The sequence below is a fragment of the Cupressus sempervirens genome, chromosome 1 (assembly GCF_028749045.1).
Source record: "Cupressus sempervirens isolate cs-2001-9-10 chromosome 1, ASM2874904v1, whole genome shotgun sequence".
NCBI lineage: Eukaryota > Viridiplantae > Streptophyta > Pinopsida > Cupressales > Cupressaceae > Cupressus > Cupressus sempervirens.
The window spans coordinates 782,225,302-782,244,276 of record NC_143118.1 but is presented as its reverse complement, the minus strand read 5'-3'; positions in this window follow the sequence as shown (position 1 = coordinate 782,244,276).

Here is an 18,975-nt window from a genome sequence, read left to right as displayed (position 1 = left end):
CAGTCGATTATGGGATCAGATATGTTCGAGGTGAAGGTATCAGGTTGATAGGCTATACTGATGCAGATTGGGCAGGAAGTACAATGGACAAAAGGAGCATTCAAGATGTTGTTTCAGCTTGGGATCAGGAGTTGTATCTTGGTTCAGCAGGAAGCAAAAGTCTGTGGCTCTAAGTTCAGCAGAAGCAGAATACATAGCATCTAGCATGGCGACATGTGAAGCTATATGGCTTTGAAAGTTGTTAGTAGCCTTGTTTGGTCAGAAGGTTGAGACTACTGTGATACATTGTGATAACCAGAGTTGCATCAAGTTGTCTGAGAATCCAGTGTTTCATGAATGGTCTAAACATATAGATATCAGATATCACTTCATCAGAGATTGTGTACAAAGGGGAGTTGTTCGACTACAATACATACCTACAGATGAGTAGGTAGCAAACATTCTGACGAAGGCTTTGGGAAAGGCCAAATTTATCTTCTTCAGAGATAAGATGGGTGTCATGCAGAACAGCTTCCTCGCTAAGAGGGAGTGTTAATTATTGTTAGTTGGACAACTGTTATTTCTGACCCGAAAATAGCAGCACTATTTATGGGTAGCTTGGACAGCTATTCATCCTTATCTATGAATAGCAGTTGTATTTATGGGTGGTTTGGACAGCTGTTTGTCCACTTGCCAAAAATTAGTAAATGGTTATTATTTACTAATTTTAGTGATTCCTTTTTGACACTTTGCAACCAATTCTATTATTGGCTGTTGAGTTGTCTTAATCTCATCCGTTAGTTAGATTTAATCTTGGTCATTGGTTTACCAACAGGAGTAGTATAGAAAGGGGTCATTGGGTCATTTGAATTCAAAGTTTTGGAGAAGCAGTTTGTAGTGTTAGCAAACAGTCTTGCAGTGTTAGCAAGGGCGCAGTGTTAGCACAGGGATAGAAGCATTTTGGAGAAGCAGTTTGCAGTGTTAGCAAGGGTGCAGTGTTAGCGTAGGGATAGAAGTGAGGAATATCAGTGGGAGAAATTAGGAGGTTGTCGGAGTTCTGCCAGTGTGAGGCAAGGAATTTTGTATCTCTTGATTTGCTGAAGTTTAATATAATTTCTCATTTGTAGAATTGGTTTTCCCTTAGGGGTTTTTCCAGGGACAATTTGTCCGAAAATATTGTGTTCATTGTGTTGCACATTTCTTTCTGTATTTTATAAGTGAAGTTGCAGTTGTGTTATTTTTCGATATTAGCTGGGAATTTGTTTTCAGCAGTTTAATAATCATTTATGATAGGAGATTAATAATCAGTGACTGCAATAGTTTGATTTTTCACACTCTGCTGTTGAAAAAGAAAAGAAAACTCAGAGCAGCGGCTAATAGATGCAAAGAAAAGAAGAAGAAAAAAATGTTCACCAACGAAAGACAAGATGAATGCTCACGTAAGATAGAGATGAAGAGCAGTATTAAAACTTAACAGGCAGCAACATACGCATGCAACAAATCTCACAAAACAAACACCCTCAAACCAAATTCAAAGAAAACTCTAGACAAGTGAAGGGATCTGAAGGATGAAGACAAGATAAGAAGAAAGCCAAGTTAGAAAGCCGAGTGGGAAAAACAAGAAAATAGGAAAGTTGCTAAACAAGATCTAGGAAAGATGCAAACAGAAGAGAGAATGCTAAAAGAAAGAAAATCAAAGAGAGAAGATAGAATTGAAAAGTAGGATAAAAAAAACTTTAAAATCTCATAAATTAAAAAATATTTTAATATTTCAAAATAGATATATTAAGATATATATTTTTTTTAAAAAGGATGAAAATTAGATTTCAAAAAAATATATATTTTAGAGTTGAAATAAATAAGTAGGAAATATTTTAAATTTTTAAAACAAAATGCATAAGAATAAACTATTCTATTGTGAGTTCTAAGGTTTTAACAATCACACTTAGAATTATTATTTGCTTAATATTATTGAAGGAATTTTTTTTAATTAAGTGATAAGTGGAATGAATATATAAAATAAAATTGAAAAATTGCACAATTTATAATAAATAAGTGCTATCTAATAAATGCTTCTTGTTTTGGTGGCTTGCCTTCCAAAACAAGAGCAAAAAAAAAAATTGAAATTTTTTGATAGAAAAACCCTTTGGTGGCAAGCCTTCCAAAGAGGGTTAGTAAAAAATGATAACAGATAATAAAATAAAACCTGCACACACAAGATGTTAGGATGAGCTTAAAAACACAATGAAAAACTTCTCTCAATAACGTCTCCAAATAAGGTGTGCTCCAATAAATGGCAACCTTCAATACAAAAACTTAAAATGAGGATTAGTAACCAAGCTCTGATACCATGTAAGAAATGATAAGATTGAGCAAGGAAAGAAAACAATCCAAGTAAGTTAAGTGTGAAAGAATGTTACCATGAGATAAGAAAAATCCAAGAGCACACACCAAGATAGTTCAACAATGGAGACAAGGATTTATAAGGGGAAAGCAAAGAAAACTCCTTGTGAGTATTATGAATGAAGGCAAATGCCTAGAGAAGGGAGAGAGAAAGTGGTGGAGCAAAATAGATCAATACAATAACATCAAGGTGATGTGTGTGTTAAGAAGAAAGAGAAAGGAGCATCTCTTTTAAAGAGATGAGAAAGGTGTTGCATGTGTTCGCATGTGTAACTCCCATTTCTATGAATGCCACATTCATAATAGGTGTGTGCAAAGTGTCACAATCCTCTTAAGGAGGATAAACTAAATTCTTTAATAAAGGAATTATAAAAATGAATTGTCCTCACATGTGGACTAAACGACAAGTAAATGACATGTCCTCCACATGTGTACGATAGGACAAACTACATTTATGGATCCTTGGAATATCCCAAATTAAATACATCCAAGGAAAGATTAATATTTCTAACACATTTGTACATTATAGTTCTCTATTTTAATGCTCCATTCTACATTGCCTTAACACATTTTAGTTCTAATAACTTGTTCACCCTTGAAGCATTCATACCCTTAAGCTTTTTTTCTTAACATGCCAATACAGACTCTTCTCTTAGGTAACTTGATGAAGTAAAATCCTTGACTCCTTGTATTCCTTATGTTTTTATGCATGATAACCTTTGCTTCTCACTAGCCATTGCTATAAATAGGAAATTAAGATCTTTTGTCGCTCATTCTCTATTGTCCAATTTAGTGTTAAGATAGATTAGGTATGATACAATGAATCCACCCCAAATTTCATATCTCTTCTAGAAATTTCTACTTGAATCCTCTTTGAATTTATCTAAAAATGATTTACCTTGAATTTTGTGCCACAATTCATCAATCTCACCTTCCACCTAGGTCACATAATCCAAGAAATTTTTCTTTTTAGCTCAGATCCATCAAATTTATGATATTTAAAACAATTTAGTCCCCTGGCATTATCTGGGTTCTGATGCTCAACAAATACTACGTTGCTTGGCATCCTCTATAAAATTACTTGGCATGAACTATTATTTACTAGTGCTTAATAATAACTAAATTTTACTTGGTATCCACTATTTTGCTCGGTATACACTAGAATAAACTTTTACTTGGCTCTAACTAATTTTCTACTTGGCTTGCATTGACTTTTCTCAGTACCTACTATCCACTTAGTCAAGGTTGGTAGACAAACTTTGTTTAACTTGTTGTTCTAAACTTTCTTAGTATAACTAGCTTTTGTAACCTTAAGTAGATTATCAGTACATCATGTTATCACTATCTCAATTGATTCTTGTACTTCTTTACATAATCAAAACTCAACATTTCCCCTAAGTGCCATTGTTACATCATTTGATCAAATTCTCTTCATCAATCAAATAAGTGATAATACTTAAATCATATAAGCTTTTGTCTTACCAACAAATAGTAGGTTTGATATCAATAAAAAAATAATAATTGAAAAATTTGATCATACTTCTTTAGTGAACTTCTTCAATATATTTAACAATCTCCCTCTTTTACTATTTTCAATCTATTGTCAACAATGCCCCTCTTTGGCATTGATGGCAAACCAATCTGATCAACCAAACTAACTAAGTTAAAACATTAAGACCAACAAAATATGAAAAAGATAATTCCTTGTATTGAAATCTTTCCCTCTATTAGTAACTTGCATCTTTTAAATAGGTTAGAAAAATCTTCCCTATAACTCCCTCTGAATTACTTCTTGTCTCTCTTACTAAGTAGATGTTAGGATTTCTCTTTCTTTGTTCTCCTAATTAGCAACTATCTCCCTCTAAGATCAATTTTAATTCATTCTTGTATTTCTCCCTCTGATTAGTAAATCTCTCCCTCTTTGAAAATAATGCCAAAGACTTATCATCTTAATATGAAGATACAAACTTCTTCAATTTCTCCCTCTATCACCTTACTTGTGACTAATTTGAAGTGTCATTTCTTTAACTGCATTAGATAGCTCCTAAAGTAAGATCCACTATATCAATCTATAACATATGAAAATCAGCTTGTTTGATGTAGGGCACTCCTTTTGTTACTTAGATAACCTCTTAGATACTTATGAGCATTCTTAGGTAATGCTTTTGTGAAGATATCAACAATTTTCTATTTTGTATTAACATATTCCATCATCACCTCTTTATATTGAACAAATCATTTCAAATAATGTGAATTGATTGCAATTTTCTTAGCCTTTGTGTGCATCACAAGATTCTTTGATTTTTTTATAGTGCTTGTATTATCACAATAAAGTGTCACTAGTTCGTGTGATCTCTTCCTTCATACCTTTGAGTAACTATTTGATCCATACAATGTTTGTACAATTTATAGCAACAACAACATATTTAGCTTTAACAATAGACTATAAGGTGCAATTTTGTTTCTTGTTAGTCCATGTGAGCAACCTCTTGCCTAAGAAAAATGCTCCTCCACTGGTGCTCTTTTTGTCATCAATTTTTTTAGCCCAATTAGCATTAGTATAAGCTCTTGATTCAAACTTCTCATTTTTCTTATAGTATAGACCAAACTCCTCTATTCCATTCAGATATTTCATTATTCTTCTTACAGCCATTAAGTAATTCTCCTTGGGATTATGATGCAGAGCCCTCTGTATTTATCTTCAAGGAATCTTAGTTCAACTCAAGGCATTCACAATAGGCTGGTACACACTCAAGGAACCAAGAACATCTCAAAGATTACAATAAAGAACCCTGACATTATACACCAATAAAGACAACATCTTCACTCACACAATCAGATTGCTATGTTTGATTGCATTATTTATAAATTCAGTTCTAAATATCTTCTTTCCAAACCCTTTGTAGGAATTGTTCTAAACTAGGTATAGTAACACATGTTCAAATATGGTACCCATCCAATAAACCAATTACAAGTTATGGTCTTTTTATCAAGACCCATTTTCTCTGTCATAAACCAGAACCAAAACTTGTAACCCTGCCTAGGGCATCAAATATCTTTCACAAAAAATATAAAAGCTAGAGAAGCCTTTTGTAATAAGTTGTCTTCTCTAGCTTTTATATCGTTGTCTTCTCTAGATTTTATATCTTTGTAAAAATATAATGGCTTCTCTAGCTTTTATATCTTTGTCTTCTTGAAATTTAGGTGCCTCTGCACCATATATTTTGTGAAAGATATTTGATGCCCTAGGCAGGGTTACCAGTTTTGGTTCTGGTTTATGACAGAGAAAATGGGTCTTGATAACAAGACCATAACTTGTAATTGGTTTATTGGATGGGTACCATATTTGAACATGTTTTACTATACCTAGTTTGGAAAGAAGATATTTAGAACTGAATTTATAAACAATGTAATCAGACATAGCAATCTGATTGTGTGAGTGAAAATGTTGTCTTTATTGGTGTATAATGTCAGGGTTCTTTATTGTAATCTTTGAGATGTTCTTGGTTCCTTGAGGGTGTACCAGCCTATTGTGAATCCCTTGAGTTGAACTAAGATTCCTTGAAGATAAATACAGAGGGCTCTGCATCAAATTAGTAGGTAATCTTGCAACTATCCCTATAGATAATGCAATGTCAAGTCTGCTATGTAATACATATTGTAATTTTCCAATCATAGACCTATACAATGTTCGATTCACCTCAGCTGAATCATCATTTTTTGAAAACTTGTGTCTTGTCACCATAAGTGTACTTACTGATTTAGAATCCTCCAATCCAAAACTTTTTAGTATTTCCTTGACATATTTTGACTAAGTGATGTATATACCATATTTTATCTGATATACTTTCAAACCCACAAAGAATATGATCTCTCCAAATATAGTAATTTCAAATTCTTTCTTCATTTCATTTGTAAAAGCCTTACATAAAGCATCTTGACCTCCAAATATGATATGATCAGCAAAAATTTTAGATAATAAGATACCTTTTCCTTTTTCTGTCTTCATGAATAGATTGTTGTTATCATATGTCCTTTCAAATCCAATCTTCACAAGATAATTATGAAATCTCTCATACTATGCCCTTGGTGCTTGTTTCAAACCATATAGATCTTTGTGTAATATACATAGCATGTTCTTATTGTTAACATCAACAAAACCTTCTGGCCATTCTATGTAAACTTCTTCGTCTAATATGCCATTCAAAAATGTAGATTTAACATCCATTTGATAAACTTTGAAAAAAATTTATGCATAATAAGCAAGTGAAGTTCTTACTCTTTCTAGTCTAGCAATAGGGGGAAATGTCTCTCTGTAGTCAATTCCTTCTTCTTGCATGTATCCTTTGCAAAATAATCTTGCCTTGTTCCTTGTGACTTCACTATTTTCATCTAGCTTTTTTTTTTAATACCCACTTGGTGTCAATCACATTTGTGTCTTCTAGTCTAGGAACTAAAGTCCATGTTTTGTTTTTCTTAATTTGTTCAATCACTTCTTCCATGATTGTACTCCAATCAACATCTTTTAATGCATCTCTCACTAATTTAGGTTCTTTCATGCTTAGTAAACATGTATCAATTCTCAATATATTTCTTATCATTGGTCTAGCATATTTATCTCCAATAATTTGTGCAATAGGATGATATCTCTTAATATATTTGGACAATCTTGGTTCAACTCTAGTTTCTTCATTTTGTCTTCCAATTTTACAGACATTATGTACATCTTTGTCATGTATATTAGCATCTCTTTCATGTACACTAATCTTAGAATTTGAATGTGCTTCAACATCATTCTATAACTGCACATTTTAATGTAGCTTAGTTCTTGAATGCAACTCAGCATTCATAGTATGCGACTCGATAGTCACTGAAACTTGTTATTGATTGTAGCTTGATTTGTAGCGTCTTCTTTAGGAAGAATACCTTCATAAGAGTGTAAAAATGATTTGTATTCTTCTAGTTCTTTCATAGATTTAGCCTCATGTACATTTGTATATTAGTCAAAACTTACATTTGCACTTTTCACAACTTTGTTAGTGTTAGTATTTAAACACTTATAAACTTTACTTCTTGTGGAATATCCTAGGAATATACATTCTTCACTTTTTGCATGTAGTTTACCATTCTTGAAGTCTTCAAGAACGTAAAACTTGCTTCTAAATACCTTAAAGCATTTTACATTAGGTGAGTATGCATACCATAGTTTGAAAGGTGTTGAATGAGTACCTTTCTTGACTTGTAAATGGTTTAAGGTATAGATAGTTGTACTTATAGCTTCTCTCTAGTATTTCAAATCAATATTTTTCTTCATCATGAGTGTTCTAGCATAGTCCACTATAGACCTATTTATCCTTTCAACAATTCCATTTTGTGGAGGGGTTTTAAGTGTAAATTTATATCTTTTGATTCCTTTATCATTATAGTACATCTCAAACTCATTTGATGAAAATTCTCCTCCTTTGTCAAATCTTAAACACTTCAGACTTTAACCTATTTCCTTCTCAACTCTTGTTAAGTACCACTTAAATATTTTGAAAGTGTCATTTCTGTTTCATAAACATAACTATCATCATTCTAGAATAGTCATCAACAAATGGCATGATGTACTTATCTCCTTTGTAGCTTTGTACTTCAATTGGTCCACACAAATTTGTATGAACAATCTCTAGTATACTTTTAGAGGTATGAGTTTTACTCTTAAAACTTTACTTTGTAATTTTGCCTAACTAGCATTGTTTGCACATTATATTATTAGGTTTCTTCAACTTAGGAAAACCTCTAACTCTTCTTATCATACTAATACTAACCAAGTTATCAAAATTAACATGACATAACCTTTTGTACCATAGCCACACATCATCAAATTTTACAACTAGACAAGTAGCATCCTCTATATCAAGATACAATAGATTACTCCTAGTTTGATCACCCTTACCAATTAGTTTTCCATTTGTGTCATATATCTTAGCAATCTTATTTTCAAAATCAACCTTACATCCCAAATTATTCAACTATAAAACACTGAAGTGATTATAGTGAAGTCCTTCAATGTAGTAAGCATTGTCACATAAAATCTAATCCTTGAGTTTGATAGAACCTTTTCATTTTATCAAACATGGTGCATTATTGTCAAATCTTACACTATTTCCATCATAACAATTTAGGGTAATGAACTTTCTTTTATCTCCATTCATGTGATGTTAACATCCACTATCAATGATCTATATGTCATTCTTGTTCACACAATTCACAAGTGCAGTTGCCTCATCTTCATCAAATTCATCCTTTATTCCAACATACACCACTTCATCATCATATATATTAGATTCATCTTGTGTTTCCTCTTCAGCAATATAGCATGACTTTTTTCCTTTGTCTTTGTAGTCCTTGTTATCTTCATCTTTGCTACTTTTGTACTTGTCACCACCTCTCTAGTTCTTCTTCTCTAAACATATAGAAGAAATATGAACAACCTCATTGCAATTTAAAAAAAGGATAGGTAATTTACCTTTGAACTTTCCTTTGCCTTTGTAGAATCTTCTTGCTAGTAGTGCTTCAAGTTGTTCTACATCCTCCTCAACTGAATCACTATCAATGGACAAATACTTTATCTTTTTCTTCTTTTTCTTGTCATCAAGTTCCTTCAATGACACCTTATCTATTAGAGTAACTAATTAATTAATTATTAATTATTTATTCTATTACTTAACCTTACTTAGGTTAATGCATTTATTTAATATTTAGTAGTTAATGGTTTTAGTAATGAATTTTTGACAACATGAGAGTTTGTTCCCTTCTAGCATGTTCCACCTTTTTGTGGATGCTTAATTGTCAACCTTATCTTCTACCACTTTCTATCTTTTTCTACAAGCTTCCATGAGGCCTTTATATTCATGCTCTCCCTTTGTATTTTCATCACATTTTCATTGTAAATACATTTTCATTGTTTCACAATATGTTCTCTCTCATGTCCATTTAGAGTTTTTCCAAGCTCCACCTCTTCCTTCTCGGTTTCCCTTTGATAGGTTACTTGCATGCAGGTGATCTTGGTGAGCTATGGAGTTGGATTTCATCAACTCCTACATGGTATTAGAGCCTCCATACTACTGCTTCATTGAAGAATTTTTGAAGCCATGATTCGGAGACACAAACCCTAGTTTCTTTGTGGATTTTTCTTCAATCTGGGGGAAAAGCATTTTATTGGAGCACTTTGAGCCCAAATGGACACTGCCATTAGATTCAGAAGGTGCCTTTTAGTCAAGATCCATATAAAATTTCCTAATTTTGAAGACAGGGCTGTGGGAGGTAGAAAAAAATTCATTCTAGGGCTTTATGTATGAATCATACGAATGTGCAGGGTCCATTGCCAAGCGGCCACCACTACACCACCTAGTGGCTACCCACACCTTGCCATGGGCCACCAGTACTTAGTCCTCCCATTGGTGCACCTCTTGGCCCCAGCTCACACTCAACCTAGCCTCCACTAGTGGTTATCCCCTACCGCTCCACTGTCAACACCTGCATCAGCTGGTGGATGGGGTTCTTTTCACCTAGTCAGCACCTGCAGGGATAGCTCAGTGGTAGCAACAGTCACTATGTCCAATTAGTGCAACCACAACTTGGCCAATTTTAGTGTATGACACATGGCAGGGTTTCCATGTGGCACTTTACCAGGTGGCCCCTACCATGTGGCCTCTTTTGTTACTACGATGGTTGCAAGGACATCAATTTTAAGCTATCTTTTTTCTGACATCAACATGATGTCACTACATTAGAATGCCTTTTGCACCTCTCCAAGGTCCTTTTTAACCTATTTGTAGTTTTTTGCCATATCTTGAGCATACAGAGGTATTTTTGCAATCTGAAAGAAGTGCTAGAAAGTTGGTTCTAAGACAAAGGCATTGGTGTAGATATTTTTAGGTTTTCAAAAAAATTTGTTGTCCATTTTTTTAGTTGAAGTCTAATGTTCTATTTTTGACTCGAGTATGCATATGCATCTTTTGTGTCCCATGTCTATTTTTTGAAAACCTTATATTTTTGGAAAGCTGGTTTTGTCACTTTTTTAGAAATGTGGTGATTTTTCTTAGATTCTAGCCCATGCTCTTTCTATGATGTTTTTGACATTTTTTCTCTATGATGGATATCTTGGGTGTTTTAGGTCTAAGGTTCATTTTCAAGGCATGGTTTCTTCTATTTTGGGTTGAACTACCTTTTGTATTAGCTTTTTGTCCTTTTCTAATCATTGTTGACATAATTTGTAAGCACTTTTATGTATATGCACTGAGAAAAAGTGCCACTTTTTCATTTTAGATTCATGAACATTATTTTGAGATAGTTGTACTTGCACTTTTTTATAAAGCACCATGGGGGGGATAGTTGTTTGTTGTTTTAGGCCCTCTCCCTTTGTCAAGTGAGTGTCCCTTCCATGAAATTAGCCCCATGCAGCATTAGTGTGACCGTGTCTTTATAGGTGTTTGTATCTCTTTCCTCTTTCATCATTCTTGGTTCTGTCTATATACGATTTTGGCCCACCCTCTCAGTTGCATGTCATCTCACCCCATCTGTATTAAGGGGGGGTTATGTTGTTGTTCTAATGCATCCTTGGTTTGAAGGTTCGATAGTGTGACCTATGTATTTAGTGGTTAATCATATATATGAGGTAATTGTAGTGGCTGGCTACCTATGCATGTCAGTGAGATGGATCATCTACCATATAGACACGCTCGGTTCGTGTCTTCTTCTTCAATGGATGTTCTTTAGATCAGCAGTTTATTTCTGATGGAAGATTTTACAACTTCTTCATGCTTCAATGATGCTCTTCATGATCACTTTTTGTTTATGTTTTATGAGGACATTCCCCTAGTTGGAGGCTTCTTCAGTTCTTCACTAGGTTCTTACCTCTTTTTGAGGGAAGTTTTTTCCCTTATGGTTTTCTCTCTTTCACCATTTTCAGAGGTTTCATTTCTTGCATTTTACATGGTTACCTAACATGGCCTTGTTGCTAGGACCCATTCTACATTTCATCTTAGTTTTGTGAGCTTAAGCCATTCCCCTAAGTTGCACTTAATGGGGGTGTTAGAGTGAATAATTAATTAATTATTAATTATTTATTCTATTACTTAAGATTACTTAGGTTAAGGAATTTATTTAATATTTAGTAGTTAATGGTTGTAGTGATGAGTTGTTGACAACATGTGAGTGTGTTCCCTTTTAGCATGTTTCACCTTTTTGTGGATGCTTAGTTGTCAACCTTATCTTCTACCACTTTCCAACTTGTTCTACAAGCTTCCATAGGCCTTCATATTCAGGCTCTCTCTTTTTATTTTCATCACATTTTCATTGTAAATACATTTTCATTATTTTGCAATATGTTCTATCTCATGTCTATTTAGGGTTTTTCCTAGCTCCACCTCTTCCTTATTGGTTTCCCTTCGATAGATTATTTACATGCAAGTGATATTGGTGAGCTGTGGAGATGGATTTCATCAACTCCTACATTATCTTTGAAAGCATATTAAATATTTTTAGTTTTGTAATTATAAAAGTTAGATAGCTCAAAAGCAGTGAGTCTACCTACCTAACCTTCAAGTGATAGATTATTCCTTTGTATATATCTCAGTTCTTGAATTAAAAAAACTCTAATAGCATATATAGGCAACAACATCCTTAAAAATTTACTTAGTATAATATCATTATCTATTTTATCATTAGCTCTTCTTATTTCATTAACAACTTCTTTTATTCTTGCAACATATTGGGCAATATTTTCACCATCTTCCATTCTCATATCATCAAACATACTATTACCCATTCCTCCTCCCTCCCCCCTGCCAAAGATTTGAATTCAAATGCCCAGCCTGTCCAATGGTCACCTCCCAGATTTAATATTATTTTAATGGCCTAAAAATATCACAAAAAAGAATGAAAAACCTTATGTTTTATTACCGTCGGCATGCAAATTTCCTTTCCATTAGATCTTCCATGATCTACAGTTCCCCATTTCCCCGCATTTTCCAAATGCACGATCTTTAAATAGTGCGGGAAAGCCCCTTTTGGCCACATGGGAGATAGGCCCACGTTTCACGAGACAGTCAAAATTTGATTTTGCGGTAAGGTTACGGCATTGGAGTGCACTAAGGCACTATCCAAAAATTGGTTCTTCTCGCCGTTAGTGAAATAGCACCCAGCTGAATACAGTGGGTCCCTCCTTCTTCCTTGATTTTTTTCTAGCACCAAATTTTGATAAGTCCCCAGAGGGTGCCATGGCACTATTAGAAATCCATGCCCCTCACCAATAGCAACATAGCGCCTAATCAAAAAATGTTACTGCAGTGACATCAGGCAATTTTGGGTCCTACTTCCCTTAGCGAGCCACAAATAAGGGTTATTAGATAGGTTGGCACATGGCTAGTTTGTATTGGTCGATACACTAATAGGTCGAACTCATCTTTCTTGCCACCAAATTAAGGAACATCTACGGTAGGCATTATTGCGCTATGGGAACTTGCTCAAAGGATACCCATAGCGACATAATGCCTTGGTGACATGTGTCCCAGGTGATGTCATGACAAAGGTTGTAGAGGTCCAAAAAGTATGAGTTATGAGCATCGTCTGATGCAGGCTGATCTATAGTCCTAGCTTCCCCACATTATGGAGATGCAAGGAAATTAAAACATGTGAGAAAGTGGGTGGAGGGCATGTATCTCTGTGGGACTAGTTTCTCTATGGGTTTCCAGTTGGACGCTATGTGTTGCCAAGCATGATATGGATAATGCCAGGTGTGCTAACAGTGTTTCGTGGGCCCAAAAGTTTAAAGGCAAAGTGTAGGAAATGGTGAGGCTTCACAATTGTTAGATTAAGGAAGATCCACAATGGGCACTATCTTGCTATGGAAAATTGCTCGAAGGATACCCATAGCGACATAGCGCCTAGGTGACATGTGTTTTTGCAGGCTCGGCCAAGATTGATAGTTAAGGTGGTAGCGGTTATGTTGTAGTCATCACGGTTAGGGTTTAGGAAGATGGGGCAGTTAGTTAGAGAAAGACATGGTCAACTCATGGAGACTTTGCAGGGTGGCGAAAAGATAAAAGACTGTTGGCCCACATGGCTCATCCTGGTGCCAAAGATAGGTTGACTAGGTTGGCTTGCTAATTCATGAGATAGGAACTAGGGAAGTCAAGGGTTTCTTGTGCTATCTAATCTTAATGATCATTTCCAACCACTAGAAGTGAATGCAAAACAAAGAAGAACACTCTACCACCCCGATCTATCTATCTACCTAGTCAGAATAGCTTAATGACACCATTTTTGTCTTCTCAAGGCCTTGTTCCAACAAGGATTAGAAATCATTATGTCTAGATCCGCATCTAGATCAAGTTTTCCCATGATTTTTCCCTACAAGACTTGATGGTGATGGCTGTAGGATAGTTTTTGAGGAAAAATATCAGTTATGCCTGCACTATAAAGGCAAATTTTGTAGATTTTGTTCAAGTCGATCTTTCTCTATTTTCTTTGTTATTGCTCTGTAGATTCTCAGTGTAAATTCCCCTGTGCCTCTAAACTACATGATTTTTAATCTTATCTCCTTCAGCCATTGGTATGAAAATGCAAGAATTCTTTGCCTATGATTTGTATAGATCTCTAATCTGCATGACTGTATCTCGTTGGCCTGTGAATGATAATATAAGTGAATCTTTCTTTCCTTGTGTCATTCATCTTGGTCTTCTAATCTGCATGTGATTATTAGATCAAAACAAGTCTGAATGTGTATATCCTTACTTTCATTCTAGTTTAAAAGTGCATATATGGGCAGAGTTTGGTCTGAACACTCTATTTTGGTGCATCACCTCTTTAGATTAGATTAGGTAGATTTTCTTTCATGCTCTCCTTCTCCCTTTTCCTCTCCAAGAGTAGTTAGGTGCATCTTGATAGTAAGAGGAAGCTAGCCTTCTTCAGAGACTCAACCTCATAGTTCAAGTCCTATAGCTTGGAGTTTGTTTCCATGTTTCAATAGGTTGTCCTCATGCATAGGCTTTGGATAAGGGTGCAAACCTAAGTGACAATAGTTTTTGGCACACCCGATGGGACAAAATTTTTAGAAATTTCAAAGCCTACTAGTGTGAAAAGAGAATATTTCAAGACCAATACCAACGAGATAGTACTGGCTTCGATGTTTAAGCCTTCAAGAGGCTCATTCTTCAAAGTACTTGGTGACTCTGAACTCCAAATACATATTTGGTTCCAGACCAAATTTGTAGTGATTCATGCCCAGAGTTGAAATGAGGGCATCTTCTAGAGGTAAGTTTTAGTATGAAGAGCTTTCATTGTCAAACCCTAGAAGAAGGAGGACTAGAATATCTTTATCACCAATTAGGAGTGCAATAGTAACAAATACACCTACGAGATCTATTTGTACTCCTCCTACTATTATATCTTAGCCTAGACTGCCACCAATACATATCAATAGATCACTTGTCTATATGGGATTTCCTAGAGCTCATACTTTTTCCACCTTTAATGGTGGGATCCCTCTCTTATTAGCCCAAAGGCATGAAATACTAGTAGCTGCCCTCAAAAGTCTACCAGAGTTTACTGGTGGAACTTCTATCTCTCCCTTAGAACACATTCAAGAGGTTACAAATGTCTGTAATATCCATGGTATTATAGAGGATGATGTTGAAGTTAGGCTTCTAGCCTCATCCTTGAAAGGAAAAGCACTACAATGGTATAGAGGTTTAGCTCACGGTTCTATAACAGATTGGGATGGATTAGGAGCAAGATTGTGCAAACATTTTGAGGATAAAAGTGACTATTTGTCACTTTTAGAGTAGTTGACTACTATAAAAAGAGCCCCCCATGAATGTATGACTGATTTTAATTATAGATTTCAAAAGACATGAGATAGAATACTTACTTTAGTGAAGCCTACCCCTTTTAATGCCTTCTTGCATTACCTTAGAGCTTTTAACAGTTATATTGCCACTACAATCCAAACTATGGGAGGAGATACCTTGCCTAATGCTTATGACATAGCAATAGGGGCGGAAAATATATTGATACAAGGAATTAAGATAGCTCCAAGGCCTCCTATGCCTTTCTTCCCTAATGTTCCAAATCATCAACCAGCAATGGCTCCTCTTCCCACAACTTCTACATCACAGTCCCTTACTCTATTCCCTCAAGCTTCCACATCCTCAAATAGGATAGATGAAATCAAGGAGATGATGCAATCTATGATGTAGAACATGGGCAAAAGAGAGAAGAACCTTGAAAAAAAATTACAAGATCATGGGAAGAAGTTAGAAGATCAAGGAAAGAGGCTGGAGGATAATTTCTCTATGATGCAGAAAATGAGTAACAAAGTGGTGACTTTAGAAAGATAGCAAGCTCAAGGTGGTAAGCCTCATCAATTGCAATATCAAACTCCAAGTGGTGGTAGGCCTCCAAATCCTAATCATTGGAACAATTATTTTGATCAAAATGGGTAGGGTGGCCATGCTTCAACCTAAAATGTAAATCAAACTAGGGCCATAGTCCTTCAAAACAACATGGCCCAAGATCAGGATTTTTGTCCATCCTACAATTACTCCTATGCCTATTACATGTGTCAGAAGGCTGAATCATTTATGGCCTTGACAGCCCAAGAACCTACATAAAAATAATAATACAAGGAGGACAAATTTAAGGATGCCTCATATGTGCAAGGACATGGTGATTTCTCTTTTATGAATCATCAGATGGAGGAGCATTGTAATGTAAACTAGGATTACATTGCTCATAACACAAAGAGAAAGAGAAGAGTTGTGGAAGGTGTTATCCCTCCTCCTCCCAATTAGGCCTCAACTTCAAATGAAATATCTCATGAGCAAACAAAAAATAATAAATCAAGTACCTTTCAGCAGCAAAGGCAAAATCATGGCAGAAAAGATACAAGTGATCCTCAAGTTGTTCCATCTCAACCTCATACAATTGGAGCTCCCAAGGCTTCTACCAAAACACCTACTATGCCATTCAATGTGGAAGAGAAAATGAAGAAGACAAATGTGAATATCTCCATGTGGGATGCCATTGCTACTATACCCATGCAAAACAGGTTGTTGTAGCAAGAATTGGAAAGAATTGAACTGAAGGATCAAACACTAAGCATAGAAAGTGCCACAAGCCTAGTACAACCATCAAGGGAAGTAGAAACAAGAAAAAAGGTTAGATCTCCTCCATCCTATGTTTCTCTAATTATAGGGGGCAAGCTAGTCCATAATTGCATGATTGATTCAGGGGCTAGCAGTTCAGTGATGCCTAGGTGTGTTATTGATGCTTTGGGAATGAAATATGAGCCCATTGTTAGGGATCTAGTACAGCTGGATGGTAGTACTATCAAGATTTTAGGGATCCTTAGGAATGTGGAGATGGCCTTACATACATGCCTTGATTTTACTATAACCCAAGATATCTCTATTGCTAAGGTCAAGCCATATTTTTCCATTTTTCTGTCAAGAGACTTTACTGCCCAAATAGGTTGTTTCATATCTTCTGATTGGTCATATATATCTTTTAAGATGAGACATGGAGCCAATGCTTCAATCAAATTTGAGCCTCAAGCCCTCCATCATACTAAAACCTAGACCCCTAACTCCATCAACATGAATTGCCCTATTCTAGAGATGGATGAGAATGACATAGTGAATAAGCCCACCACTTCCCTAACAGAGATACCTGATTTTTCCCTAGATGAGTGGGCTGATGCATATCAATTTGATTCTACATTAGAGATCCTTGAGACAGGTCTCAGTACATATTGTGTATTGGAAAAAGATGCTCTAGCTCCCAATCTTGTGGAGATTGAAGAAGATGTAAGTGGGATATGGATTGTGTACTTTGATGGATCAAGGAATAAAAATGGATCAGGGGCTAGTGTGATGTTGATTTCTCCTACACAAGTAAGATACTACTCCTTCAAGCTCCAATTAAGTTGTGCTAATAATGTAGCCGAGTATGAATCCTTGATTCATGGTCTCCTACTTGCTCAAAAAAGAGGAATTCAAGCCTTAAGGGTGTATGGAGATAGTGATTTGGTGGTTAATCAAGTGAGAAATCAGAATATCACCAAAAATGGTTTTCTCAAGTCTTATAAAAATAGGGTATGGGATTTTCTTGAAGGTTTTAATGCATTTAATATTCAAAGCATCCCTGGAAAAGAAAATAGGCATGCTGATAGACTTGCAACAATAGCTGCATCTTATGATGTGCCAGGGAATCTTGAGGAGGAGGAGAAGCAAAAAATCAGAGTGATAGTAAGGCCTACCATCCCTAATAATAACATCCATTGGCAAGTTTTTGAATCTGATGAGCAAATTATAAACTTCTTGCAGAATGAGGCATAGTTTTCAGACAGGAATAAGTCAAGATTGTAGGACCAATATTGTGATCAGATCATTCATCTTAGCTCCAACAAGCTGCCTAAAGGTCTCATTACTCTATAGAGTGTTTTTAATCCTAATGATCAAGCAAGAGGTAGGGCCATGAACCTAGCTGTTGATGAAAGTGACTACACTCCAGTCATGATTACTAATGGAAAGTCCTAAAACATGGGGAAGGTATGTTCTGAAATTGAAAAAGAAAATTTTATTCATCTGTTTCAAGAATTTAATGAATTTTTTCTTGGAAATATGATGATTTAAAGGGTTTTGACCCAAGGTTATTTCAACATACTATAGATCTAGTTGATAATGTAAAACTAGTAAGACAAAAATAGAGGCCAGTGAATCCTAAAATTGAACCCTTAATGAGAAAGGAGCTATCCAAGTTGATTGAGGCCAATATAATTTTTCTCATCAAACACTCATCATGGGTAGAAAACCTTGTCCCTGTTAGGAAGAAGAATGGAGAAATTAGATTGTGTGTGATCTTTAGGGACCTTAACCACACTTCCCTTAAAGATCACCGTCCTCTCCCTTCTATGGAGCAAATTTTGTCCAAGGTCGGTGGTTCAAAGATATTTTCATTTCTTGATGGATTCTCTGGTTACAATCAAGCACTGGTTAAAGAGTCTGATAGGTACAAGACTGCATTTACCACTAAATGGGGTACCTATGCTTATTTTAATATGCTATTTGGGCTAACCAATACAGGTGCTACATTTTAGAAGGCAATGGAGATGGCCTTCAAAAGATTAATTGACAAGTTTTTCCTGGTTTACCTTGATGATATTATAGTCTATTCTAAGAATGTAGATGATCATTTTGGTCATCTCAGATAGGTATTCCTAAGATGCAGAGAGTTTGGGGTTTCCCTTAACCCAAGTAAGTGTGTCTTTGCTACCAATGAAAGAAAATTATTAAGACACATTGTATCTGAGGATGGCTTAACCATTGATCTAGAGAGAACAAAAGAAATACTTGCCCTCCCTCTTCCTAAACATAAGAAAGGGCTGCAAAGTCTCCTAGGTAGGATAAATTTTGTGAGGATATTTATCCCTAATCTTGCTACCATGGTGAAACCTCTTATAGCTATGCTCAATAAAGGTATGGTATTTGCATGGACCAAGGAAGGGAAGGAAGGTTTTGAAGAGATGAAGAAAACCATAGCCTTAGC